This window comes from Euprymna scolopes, chromosome 44, assembly GCF_053919585.1.
Source record: "Euprymna scolopes isolate OS-2025 chromosome 44, ASM5391958v1, whole genome shotgun sequence".
Lineage (NCBI taxonomy): Eukaryota > Metazoa > Mollusca > Cephalopoda > Sepiida > Sepiolidae > Euprymna > Euprymna scolopes.
The window spans coordinates 37,771,510-37,784,005 of NC_136525.1; the positions used below are offsets into that span (position 1 = coordinate 37,771,510).

At 32.9% G+C, this 12,496-nt stretch overlaps 1 protein-coding gene and 1 pseudogene across 9 annotated transcripts in view; both read right to left on the reverse strand.

Moving 5' to 3' along the window:
• Nucleotides 1-12,496, reverse strand: part of LOC145268799 (pre-B-cell leukemia transcription factor 1-like) — an 814,729-nt gene that overhangs the window by 678,551 nt on the left and 123,682 nt on the right. The window lies entirely within an intron of this gene.
• LOC145268941 (U2 spliceosomal RNA) lies at nucleotides 6,257-6,420 on the reverse strand (annotated as a pseudogene).

Genomic DNA, 12,496 nt, shown 5'->3' on the forward strand with positions numbered 1-12,496 from the left:
ATAATTTCCCACACTCTTTATCTGTGCCTAAACCTAAATGCAGATTCCATGAACAAAGTTTCTTTCTTAGAACTCTGTGGAACTCTCTTCCAATTGCCTGCTTTCAAACTGACTATAACATGGTCATCTTCAAGTCCAATGTAAACAAGTTCTTGAGGAACCGTTCCCCTAAGTAATCCAATTTAAAAAATCCCCACTACTTATGTTTACTACGCTATAATCACATTGACTAATGTTTACTCATTAGCCCTTATTCTTGAGTAGCCTCTTGGCCTTGATAAGTGGTGATTCCTGTGTAAGAAAAAAAAAAAAAAAAAACTGAAACTTGGCCAGTGAGGGTTGAAGACATGCGTCTCATGGAAAGAAATGATATGAGAATGCTACAGCAGATGTGTAATGTGAATTTGAAGCTTAGTTCTTACGACCGCAATATGAATTGACATGGGAAGAAAAGGCGACTACATCAAGGTTCTGTACGGAGTCCATTGGTTTTTATTTGAGTCTTGGAGACATTAGCTATGGAGATTCGTATGGAATGTCCAGAAGATATGGTGTATGTTGAGAATACAATACATGCTTGACCAACAATACCTTTTATATATAAAGGATGTGTATAGCAGTTTACTTGTTCGGTAGAACCCCAGGATATGTTTTTTTTTTTTTTTTTTTTTCAGGTTATGATGTGGAATACAATGTTTTTCCGGACCCTGGTAATGATATTTGGCGCGCCTTATAGTGTTATTTATGTTATTAGATTATATGCACGTGTATTATATACTGTACTGTATGTTTTAATAATTTTTAATATGTACTGTATAAAATTTTGCTAAGGCCCTGCCATGCGACGATTTCACCTTACGATCTCAACCATAAACGAGTGTGCAATTCTGAATTTTTGAGATGAGATGTGATTTTCTGCATGTTTTTTTTTTTGGTTACTAGGACAATTATTCTCATCTTGGAAGGTCGTAGGTTACAACGACGATCGAAACATTGTGCCAATAGCATCCAAGATGAGAATCATTGTCCGAACAATCCGAATAATCAAAACAGTCCAAACAAGTTTTCTTTTGCTCGGCTTAATTTATACTTTGGTTGATAGAGTGCTCATGATTTGTTCACCTAGCAGACTGAACTTTGAACTAGATAGGATCAGGGAAATATTAATATAATGGTTATCTAGAAAACCTCATTTATGACTATGAACAAAAACGTAAATGTTAAATCCTATAAAATATTTGGGCCTTTAAAATTTCCTGTTTATTTCCTTGCATTTGGTATACACTATGACCTGCGTTTCCTTCTTTACGCAAGGATAGTGTGCCCTACATCTACTACAACACTATTGTTTATAAATTTAAATGTCAGTGTTATGCTGGAAAAAACAATACAAATAAACGAGTGTGTATAACATTATACTTGTTTATATAAACGTTCATGTTTGCACGTCTATTGAGTTCATACAACGTGTATATATTTATGAGTGTCTAGGATCGTCTAGTGTTCTCCGTACGTGTCGATATATTCGCCAATACAGTTCAACGGACATATAACATATGCAACAAAAAGGGACGGATAACAGTTCTCTGGGGAATTACATTAGGCCAATCAGAGAAACATACCTGGTCTATCATTGGTCTCGTTTGATGGAAAAGCTACAAAGATTCATCCCAAACGAATCAACAAATTTCAGATTGTTTTTTCAGCAACTTTATTACAGATGTCTCCCCCATTGGAAAGGTGCATGCTGGTTCTACTTTCTTTACATTTGATAGGTATTAGCCCCCTCTCTCCCTCCAGGTGCAATGAGCCATTATGACCAGTCAGCTCGACTGTCTGTCTCCAAGCTCTAACCACTAACCAACTAAAACTCTATGTAAACAAAAACATCACCCTTTTAATGACGTCATCAACACGTATCACTCATGAACATCGGCTGATACCTGTCACATATACTTATATGCGTATATAAAACCGATTCTCTATTGGACTTAATAGAAAGTAATGATTTCAAAAGTAAAAAAAAAATATGACTTGACTGCCATCAACTAGAATCGAAACTAAAACATTTAGTGTTCCAGCCTAAGCCATTACCTTGGAAGCCATCATCAAACAGACAATAGATAGTTAAGCATAAACCAACTTTAACATATAAATGTATATTTGTGCATGACCCAGACGGATAAGGTCACTTTTCTATATATAAAACAACAGACCACACAAAATTAAACTTTACATCTCAGAGGAGATGCATTTTGAAAATTGAAGACAGACAGACACAGTGAGTTTTGTATATTAGATGTGGACAAAAAATATACGGATGAGAGTATCAAGAAGTTTTGTTACCTCCGTAATGCCATTGGAGCACAGGCTGGAGCAGGTGTTAGTGTGATCCTATTGGATGAAAAATTCAGGGAGATTATTACCCATGTCAACCAAAGGAAGAGTCGGGTTAGAGTTGAGGATATGCGTTGCATGGAGAGTAATGATATGAAAAGGATACGGATGTGCAATATAAGTCTAAAAGACAGGCTTCGATCTGATGACCCCCAGAGGAAGATTAAATCGAAAGGAGTACACAACTGGCTAAAATACCTGACCATTCCCTAGAACCTGGAAACCTTCGTATAGCTTAATTGTCATTAATGTATTTTCATAACTTTCTACATAGTTCTACTCATGTATTGAGCACTGTTGAAAATAATATTAAAAATTGATCCATAAAGTCTTATATCTCTTAATATTTAATGTGAAAATATATATATATATATATATATATATATATATATAATATATACGGCATAATCACGTTGACACACCAGTTCCCGTCATATCACCGAAGTTAAGCAACGTTGAGCCTGGCTAATACCAGATCGGTGACCATTTGGGAATTCTAGGCGCTGTATGTGCTTTCCGCTTATCTCGGCATTGTTTCCAGTCGTCCTGAACCTCCGTTTGCCACTGGTATTCAACAATGTCGAATCAGGAGAGGTGTGGTTGGAGATTGCGCAACTCTTGCCACAAAAATTTCATGCACAGGCACCCTTACCGTGGGTATCCATAGTCTGTCAAGACTGAAGGAAGCCTCTATATATATATATATATATATATATATATATATACACACACATTTTTTTTTTTAAATCAAATATGGAGTCATCAGGAATTCCCTACATGTGCTTTGAATTCACTATTTTCTTTTTTATTTTAGAGTGGATACACTGCACTAAATAAGTGTTTTTTTCTTTTTTTATGCTTTTGCAAATTTTGCCTCAATTATCTTTCTATCAACTTTGTTTTTCAACCAAATCCAAGTTCATTTCAAGAAAATGGAAAAAAAACAAAAAAAAAAAAACTTCCAACTTTTTTCTGAAAAATATACATTTGTCTTTGAAGAGTTGTTTGATGAGATTCCACTATTTAACGAAACATGTGTAAAACATACTTCATAAAAATGTGAATAGAATATTTGGAGTGTATATTAGGTGAGTGAATGTTTATTTAAATGGACATTTGCTGGGATCATTTGTGAGCACCTCTTCCAGATCGGTGGGTTGAACTACTAACTATTAATGCAATGATTGTAGGTTCAATCCTCGGCTAGGGAAAGGTGCTGGTCTAGTTGCACTAATGAATGATGATACAACAAAACAATACTGTGTGTGTGTGTGTGTGTGTGTGTGTGTGTGTGTGTGTGTGTGTGTGTGTGTTAATGATGATTCTATTTCCAACTTTGAAGTTGGTATAAATTCCCTTAAAATTCCATTAAAACCTAAATCATCTCAGAAATGATTGTACACAAAAATTGTTCTTTAGGTTTAATTCTTGGAGCGTATATGAATAATTCTTTAATTTATTTCTAATTTCCATTAAAAATTTAGAGCTAATTGTTAAACCAGATTTTCTTTAATGGAATATGCAAATGAGATAACCTCTTGAATGTGGATTTCTTTTGAATAACTAGTATATATAGAAATCATGCAGGAATAAAGTTATATAAAATTCTGTTTTCAGTATTTAATAGTGATAGGACGATTCCAATATTTTTCCCAATTCCGATACAATTACCGATTCCGATTCTTTATAAATCTCCAATTATTTTACTATAAGATTGTTATTTTCCTGAATTTTCATAAAAAGCACATGTTAAATGTGCAGATATTTTCCTAAACGTCTAAATACGCTTGCGGAGAGTGATCTATCGATTTTAGCTTTACTGGTATTTTAAAATCAGTAAATATTTAATAATTATTACCGGGAATGGAAGATTTTACTTTAAAGAAAATCAAATAAAAAAGACAAAAGAATCGTTTTAGCATCGGAAAATAGGCATCAATTTTTCTGATTCCGATATCCTATTCATCATCCAAATGCTAGTATTTAAATGTACTTTTTAAACAATGTACTTTGTGTATATATTAACTAAATTGTGAACAAACAAACAAACAAACAAACAAACAGACAGACAGGAATACGACTTTATTAAAATACTAGAAGACGTATCCGATGTTACCCGCTATTAAACAAAGTTAAATTCCTTAAAACAAAAAAAATGAAAAAACGAAAAGAAACAGACATGTGCATGCAAATATTATATATATATATATATATATATATATATATATATATATATATATATTTTTAAACAGTTCACTTCCTGTAAGTAAAAAAAAATACTCGAGCCGAGTTTGAAACCAAAACCTAAAGACAGCGAGTCAAGTACGATAGCAATCAGGCCAGCTTGACTCATCTTTAAAACGTATTTTCAACGATTCATGCATGCGTAGTCGTGAAACAGTTGACAAACAGATAAAAATCCGATGACCACCAAGTACCAATTTTTCAATTTTTACCTCTTAGCAGCCCTTTTTCTGGATGGAAACGGATTAAAACGTTTTCCACATGTCTGAATACCCTATATACCAAATTCCAAGTCTGTAGATTAAAATTCGTTGAGTATATAGGTTGAGAAGTGTCACCCACCCCCCCCCCACACACACACATTCTCATATATAAGAAAATGTGTTAAACACTTTGTTTTAAATTCTCCTTTCATCCAAGAGCCCGGACGACACCGATAGTTTTTATTTTTGGTACTTCAATAAATAAAATCGAGCGCGTTGGTTTGTTTACAGAAAGTGTTTTCTTGGCGGGAACTATTATTCTGTGAGAGATGTGGGAGGGGGTTCCTAGCGTTGCTGCTGCTGCTGCTGCTGTCATTGGTTATTGCTATAATAACAGTGTTTTTATATCCAAGTTATAGATTCGTTTGACGCACGTGATCCCAACGTCTAATAATCGATAATGCGGTTCGTCTTAAGGAATTGCCTTTGTTTTCCCCCCAACAAGTGATCGAATGCCGATTATCTCATGAGCGCGTTTAACAGTAATGCTACTAGAAACATTGTATATCGTTAATGACTATCAGGTTTAAGAAAGAAAAAATACTTGGTGATGGCTTCCGGTTTACAAATTGGAATTTGACAATCGCTGTTAATCAAACAAAAACAGTCACCAATCATAGGGATTTGGTCACATCTTTGAAAACATTTCGCAAGGCTAATGTAAAATTCTAGAAAACCAAATGTTCTTTTTTATTAAGTTCCACAAAGACCCGTGTCGCAGTGGTTTGAGTACTTGGAAAAGTCAGTTGTAAAAGAAATGTTCGCCTGAAGGTTGTAGGTTCAATCCTCAGTGTCCTACTTAGGACATCTATCCAGTCATGGCTGATGGAACGAGAGCATGCTACCCCCGTCAAGTAAATACAGTAGAACCCCGGGATACGGCATTTCGAATTAGTAACAAAATGAAGTTCAATCAAATAAGATTATAAATAACACCGTAAGGTGAGGCAATTACCATAACAAGGGGCCGGAAAAACATTGTATTCCACATCGTAACCTGAAAAAAAAAAAAAAAAAAAAAAAAACATATCCTAGGACCACCGTATCCCGGGGTTCTACTGTAAATGGTTCTGTTGGAAATTCCGTCCAGATTCCCGCGTTGACGGTCAGAGGTTACATCGACCGAAACGTTATGAAAATAGAGATAAGAACAGTACTCGAAAAAAAAAAAAATCCTAGTTATATGAATTTTATTAAATGATTAAATCTTTCTGAGATTTCGTTGTAATATACCTTTTTCAAAAAGACAGTTTTTTTTTTTTTTCTTCATTTCTGTCTCTCAAAGGATTTGTTCGATGTTATTGATGATTACATCTATTTACTTGTCTCCCCACAACGGCAGAGTTAGACACAAGGTCGATTTTTAATGTGGAGAAAATCCAGCTCCACAAAAAGGGGCATCCTGGATAGGAATAAAAATAAAAATTGTCTCAGTCACTGACCGAGAATAGACGAGGCGAAATGTAGAATCAGAACAGATACTACACTGATCTTGGCCCATAGGCCAGATTGTTCTGTCTAAAATAGATGTGTGCTTGCATGGTGGTGCAAATTTGATGCTGGCCTTCGGGCTAAGATCCAAGTGTAGTATCTGTTTTGATTCTACACCTGTTAATTTGTCCTTAGTCAATGTAAAGGAAACCCTTCTATACTAAGGCAATTTTTATTTTTGCCTGCAGCCAAAGTGCCCCTTTTGGGGAGCTGGTTTTCTCCTACATTAGAAACTATCTTGTGTTACATATTGCTCTCGTGGGGAAACAATTAAATACCAATAAGTGTTTGGTTACAGGTTTGAAAAGTGTATTTTGTAAGATTTGGAAAATTCTAGAAAACAAAGTACATATTTTATTGAATGACTAAAATCATTTCTCCTTTTTGTTTGGAGACTTTCATCTAACACACACGTTTTAAAGAAGATTTTTTGCATCATTCCGCACCACCATACAAACGCACACATCTATTTAAAACTGACAACCGTTGATAACACTGAACATATTCTATTTTTCCCTCTCCACAAGGGGCTGACTTTTGGGGTTAATACCAATAGCAAAATGGAAGAAAAAGATATGAAACCAGCAATCTTCTTTGAAAAAACGGTGTATTACACCGAAATATGATTTAAAATATTTTGTCACCTTATTTTGTTGTTTAAAATATTAAAATTATTCACCCATTATATATTTCCGTTTCTTTTGGACGGTAGGGGACACACAGAGAAGGTCAATTAATAATTTGTACTGAATTTGTAGTGATGGAACGATTCCGACACAATTATCGTTTCTGTTTTAAATTCCCGATTCCGATTTTTTAAAAATTTAACTAGTTTTTTTTTTTTTTTCTCAGTACTCATAATCTATGTGCCTATATTTCCGCAAACGTAAAATACACTTATGGGATGATATAGTTTAAATTCAATAAATATTTAGCATTTTTATTTATTTATTATTGTTAATGCCAGCAATGGGAAAGTAAGTTTAAAAAAAAAAAAATCATTTTTGGTATCGCAAATTTTTAGATTCTGATATCGATTCTGATAATCCCCAAAATTCTGATTTTACAATTTCTAATTAATAGTCGTAACAATGTTTACATTAAAAAAAAAAAAAAAAAAAAAAAAAAAAAACAAAGAAAATGAAACTGGTTTTTATAAGTCATAATTATTCCTTTATTTAAACTTTTTTCCCAGTTAATAATGAAAACCAAAACTTGTAATATTTGCTTTCCTTCTGAAGAGCGGACGTGATTTATTGAAAAAAGTAGGAGGTGATCCCTGGGAGGAAGAACGAACATATAATACACTGCCCCCCCCCCGCCCATGCAATGTATCGCAATATGATTTCATGAAAATAGATACTACTTTACTTCTCCCACCAAAAAAAAAAAAAAGGTGAAACATGGAAGTATTGTTTCATGACGACAAAACTGATACTACACTATCATCGTTCAAAAAGGAGGGTAAAGTCTGAAGATGGTATAACGAACATACACTGCCCTTTAGAGAAGGTAATACCAAACAGAATTAAGGAGGAGGAGGAGGAGGGACAAGACATGCCTGGGAGAATGATCTTATGACAATAAAAAAAATCTGAAACTAGCTTCACCCTCAAAAGAGATAATGCCTGGGAATATAGTTTTGTAACGATAGATCAGATACTACAAAGAGGAGGAGGTAATACAAGGGAAGAGGTTCTCATGAATTACCTCCCCCTAAAATAATTATACTATCTTTCAATGATCAAGTCAGGGAGGTTGGATAATATCTATTTTGTTGGCATGTATTACCCCCTCCTCGTAGTTGGTCGAAGGGGAGTTAATAAGTTAGTGTCCGTTTTATTGCCAGGAAAGTATATTCCCAGGCATTACCCCTTTTAACGCCAAATTAAGTTTACTACACTAGCATATCTGGACATTAATAGTATAGTTCTGCCTTTAAACAGACATACGGAATCTTTAGACATTAATCCCGGGCTACGCCAGATAGGCATAGCTAGTACAGTAATAAAAACGAGACGGGCATAAAAGAAAAATATTCTAAGATATTTTACACCCGAGCAGCATCGTGTACACCAACTAGTTTATAAGAAATATGAAGACGATACTTTTGATATCTACCCACTATTAACATTATTTTTATAGAAGGTGAATGGCTACCCCCTTGTACAAAGAAAACAGGAGAGACGGAAGCTAACCTCTAAACTTCCGTTACCCCTGGCTGTTATGTCAACAGCCGTAATGCTTACAGAGAAATTAATATTGTTTATAAGATCGTAATTGAGGAATTAACCCCTGTGCCAACAACTGTATCAGACGATTATACCGTCGCAGGGTTCGACATTTTAGTATTGGTACAGCTGAGGGCGAACCCCCTGCGAATAATATATATATATATATATATATATATATATATATATATATATATATATATATATATATAAAGTTTTTTTAATTTTTTTTTCATAATATTAGTTTGTATTCCTGCACGTCACCAATTGAAAACGAATAAAGAAAAGTGATAAGCTTTTTTACTTTTCGTATTCTTTTTTTATATACATTTCCATATATATAAGAAAAAAAAAAAAAAAAAAAAAAATATATATATATATATATATATATATATATATATATAAGAATATAATTTTTATACATTTCCATATATATAAGAAAAAAAAAAAATTGGTATTATAGTAAATTCAAGAGAGTTGATGCAGTGATTGCAGGTGATTAAATGACTTACTGACTAGATGTTTTTTTTTAACGAATGATAAAAAATATTTTTTTGTATAGTTTCAAATGTTAAAAACTTCAAAGACTATATATAACTACTTCATTTACTCACACAAATTTAAAATACGAAAGTATAGATTTATGCATAAACTTTAAGTATTTACTTCAAAAGTGCTCAATACGTAGGTAGAGCTAGTTAGTAATTTATAAAATATATATGGCGATTAAGCTACACTGAATATTCTGCGTTTCATCCACTGTAGGATTCGTCAGGCTTATATATGTATGTATACGCACACACCCACACATACAGAGAGCGTTCAAAAAGTTAGGAACACATTTAATCAAATATTGAATATCTTGAAAACTATAATTATATGTCAGGCACGTTTTTTATCCTTAATAAAAACGTGCCTGTCATAATTATTAATGAATTTAGTTAATTTTAATGTAATGCGCATAAGCCTGACGAATCCTACAGTGGATGAAACGCAGAATATTCAGTGTAGCTTAATCGCCATATATATTTTATAAATTACTATATATATATATATATATATATATATATATATATATATATATATATATATATATATAACACGCTAATAAAAACAAAGAGAAAGGCGAGACCCAAACTTTATGCTGTACTGCCACCAAGGTTGATAGGATATTTTTTATACGCCAAAGTGTGTTAATCTTTGTGCAATATCTTTTCAAAACCTATACCCGAGATTATATATATATATATATATATATATATATATATATATATATATATATATATATATATATATATATATATATATATATAAGCTAAACGTCTGTATGTGTGTCTGGTCACGAATAGGCTTCTATACGGTTGACTATTATAGAAAACTGATTACATATAATGATAGATATATCGAGACACAGGAATGGTATGTTTGATCTGGCATAATGATGATTCATTAAAATTGTGGGGTCTGCGTACGCGCCTGGTCCACAAAGTATGGAAATAAAAAATTTAAAAATTAAAAAAAAAAACGTTTACAAGTGTTTTTGATATAGATGCACATAAGAATACTTTGATAAGTATGTTTTAACTTAAATAGGGATGGTATAATAAAATTGTGGGGTCTGCGTTCGCCCCTGACCTCCATAGAATGGAAATAGGCACAAACTTTAATAAAGACTTTTCATATCTATCTGCGTAAGTATATTTTGATAATTATGTTTCATTTTGAAGAAATGTGGTATTAATAAAATTATGGGGTGTTCGTTCGCGCCTGACCTCCATAGAATGGAAATATGTCACAAAGTTTAACAAGGTTTTTTAATATAGATCCACAGAATATTGTGATAAGTGTTTCGGTGTGAACAGGTATGGTATAATAAATTATGGGGCTTATCTATTTTTGTTTTACTTTCATCATATTTTGTTTTGATTTTGATACCCCCAAATTCGAAGCAATCTCTTTACAACCCTTCCTTTTCATAACCTATCATACTTTCATAAATCAGAGTCCATTTTCTGTAGGCTGTTTTTGAACCCAGTCAACGACGGGTACTTTTGCTAGTGTGTGTGTGTGTGTGTGTGTGTGTGTGTGTGTGTGTGTGTGTGTGTGTGTGTTTTATATCTGCTATTCAGCAAAATACGTATAAAACGTACTCAGTAAAAAAAACACAAACAAAAAGAATAAAAACTCAGTGTGATTAAATATATCTGGCTTGGGAATGTGTGTGTGTGTGTGTGTGTGTGTGTGTGTGTGTGTGTGTGTGTGTGTGTGTGTGTAATGTAAGTGGGAGAGAATCTAGCAGAGAACTCGATTAGAAAAATTTCCAAAATAAGAGCGTGATATTTATTTCTATGCTACAGAAGATCAGAAAAATATCGGTACCGTCGGTTTCAAATCCAGACAAAAACCTATATCTTGTCGCTTATGCGGGCTTTCTTAATAGAGGTTGAAGAGTCCAACATAGGCGGATCCTCTTTGTTTGGATATGAAATTTATTATTTATTTGTTGCAGACTATTATCCTCATCTTTTTTTGTTGTTGTTTCACCAGGTTTCGGCCAACTATTCTTCTGGCCTTCATCAGGTGGTGGCGAAGGACAGACGAATAGTTGGCCGAAACGTCGTGAAACAACAACTAAGAAAGATGAGGATAATAGTCCGAAATAAATAAATTAATAAATAATACTCATCTCAATAATGAATTCCAATTAAAATAGTATATCCTCCAAGATAATTATCCTTGTAATCCTCCTTAATAATTTAAAACATCGTGATGTGCTTTATCTTCGCTTTTAAAACAATATTTTCTTCTTGTTGCAATGAAATTAATTTCATTGAAAATTGTCGTCTGCTGACAGTTGATTGCTGATTGGTTATTTGCATCTTACTTCAGGTTTCGATTAGCAATATTTTTCCCGATTTCGATACAATTAATAAATAACAGATAAATTAATAAATAATACTCATCTCAATGGTGAGTTCCTATTAAATAATAAATGGGAAACTTATATATGTATGTATACGCACACACCCACAAACACAGAGCGTGTTCAAAAAGTTAGGAACACATTTAATTAAATATTGAATATCTTGAAAACTATAATTATATGTCAGGCACGTTTTTTATCCTTAATAAAAACGTGCCTGTCATATAATTATTAATGAATTTAGTTAATTTTAATGTAATTTTACCCGTTAGACAGTTTAATAGTTCAACACATAAGAACTTAAAATGTGCTGAAAACTTTTGGAACACCCTATGTGTGTGTGTGTGTATAAGTGATGGAACGATTCCAATATTTTTCCCTATTCCGATACAATTACCGATTTCGTACTAAATTACAGATTCCGATACAATTACCGATTCCGATTCTTTATAAATCTCTAGATATATAACTATATGTATTTTTTCTCTGCTTACCATAAAAACAGACATGTTAAATATGCAGAACGTAAAAATACACGCGTGGATAACAATCTATCGATTTTAGCTTCAATCGTGGTTTAAAATCAATAAATATTTATTATTTTATAATTATTACCAGCAATGGAAGATTTTGCTTTAAACAAAATCAAATAACAAAAGATAATTAAAAGAATCGTTTTTGGCATCGGAAAATCTGTACAAATTTTTCCGATTCCCACAAAAATTCTGATTAATTGTCCCAACACTAATATATATATCAAATCGGTTTCTCTTTAGTTAACCTCACAGACTAAACTTTTCATCTGTGTCTATTCAGACAGAAACTTATTTTTGGGACCATTTATAAACTCTAAACAACATGCATTCGGAAGTCAGAGAGAGTTGCAACCTTGATTGAAGTGAGTGTTCCTAATGATGGCGGTCTTAACAGAGCTGAAAGAGAGAAAC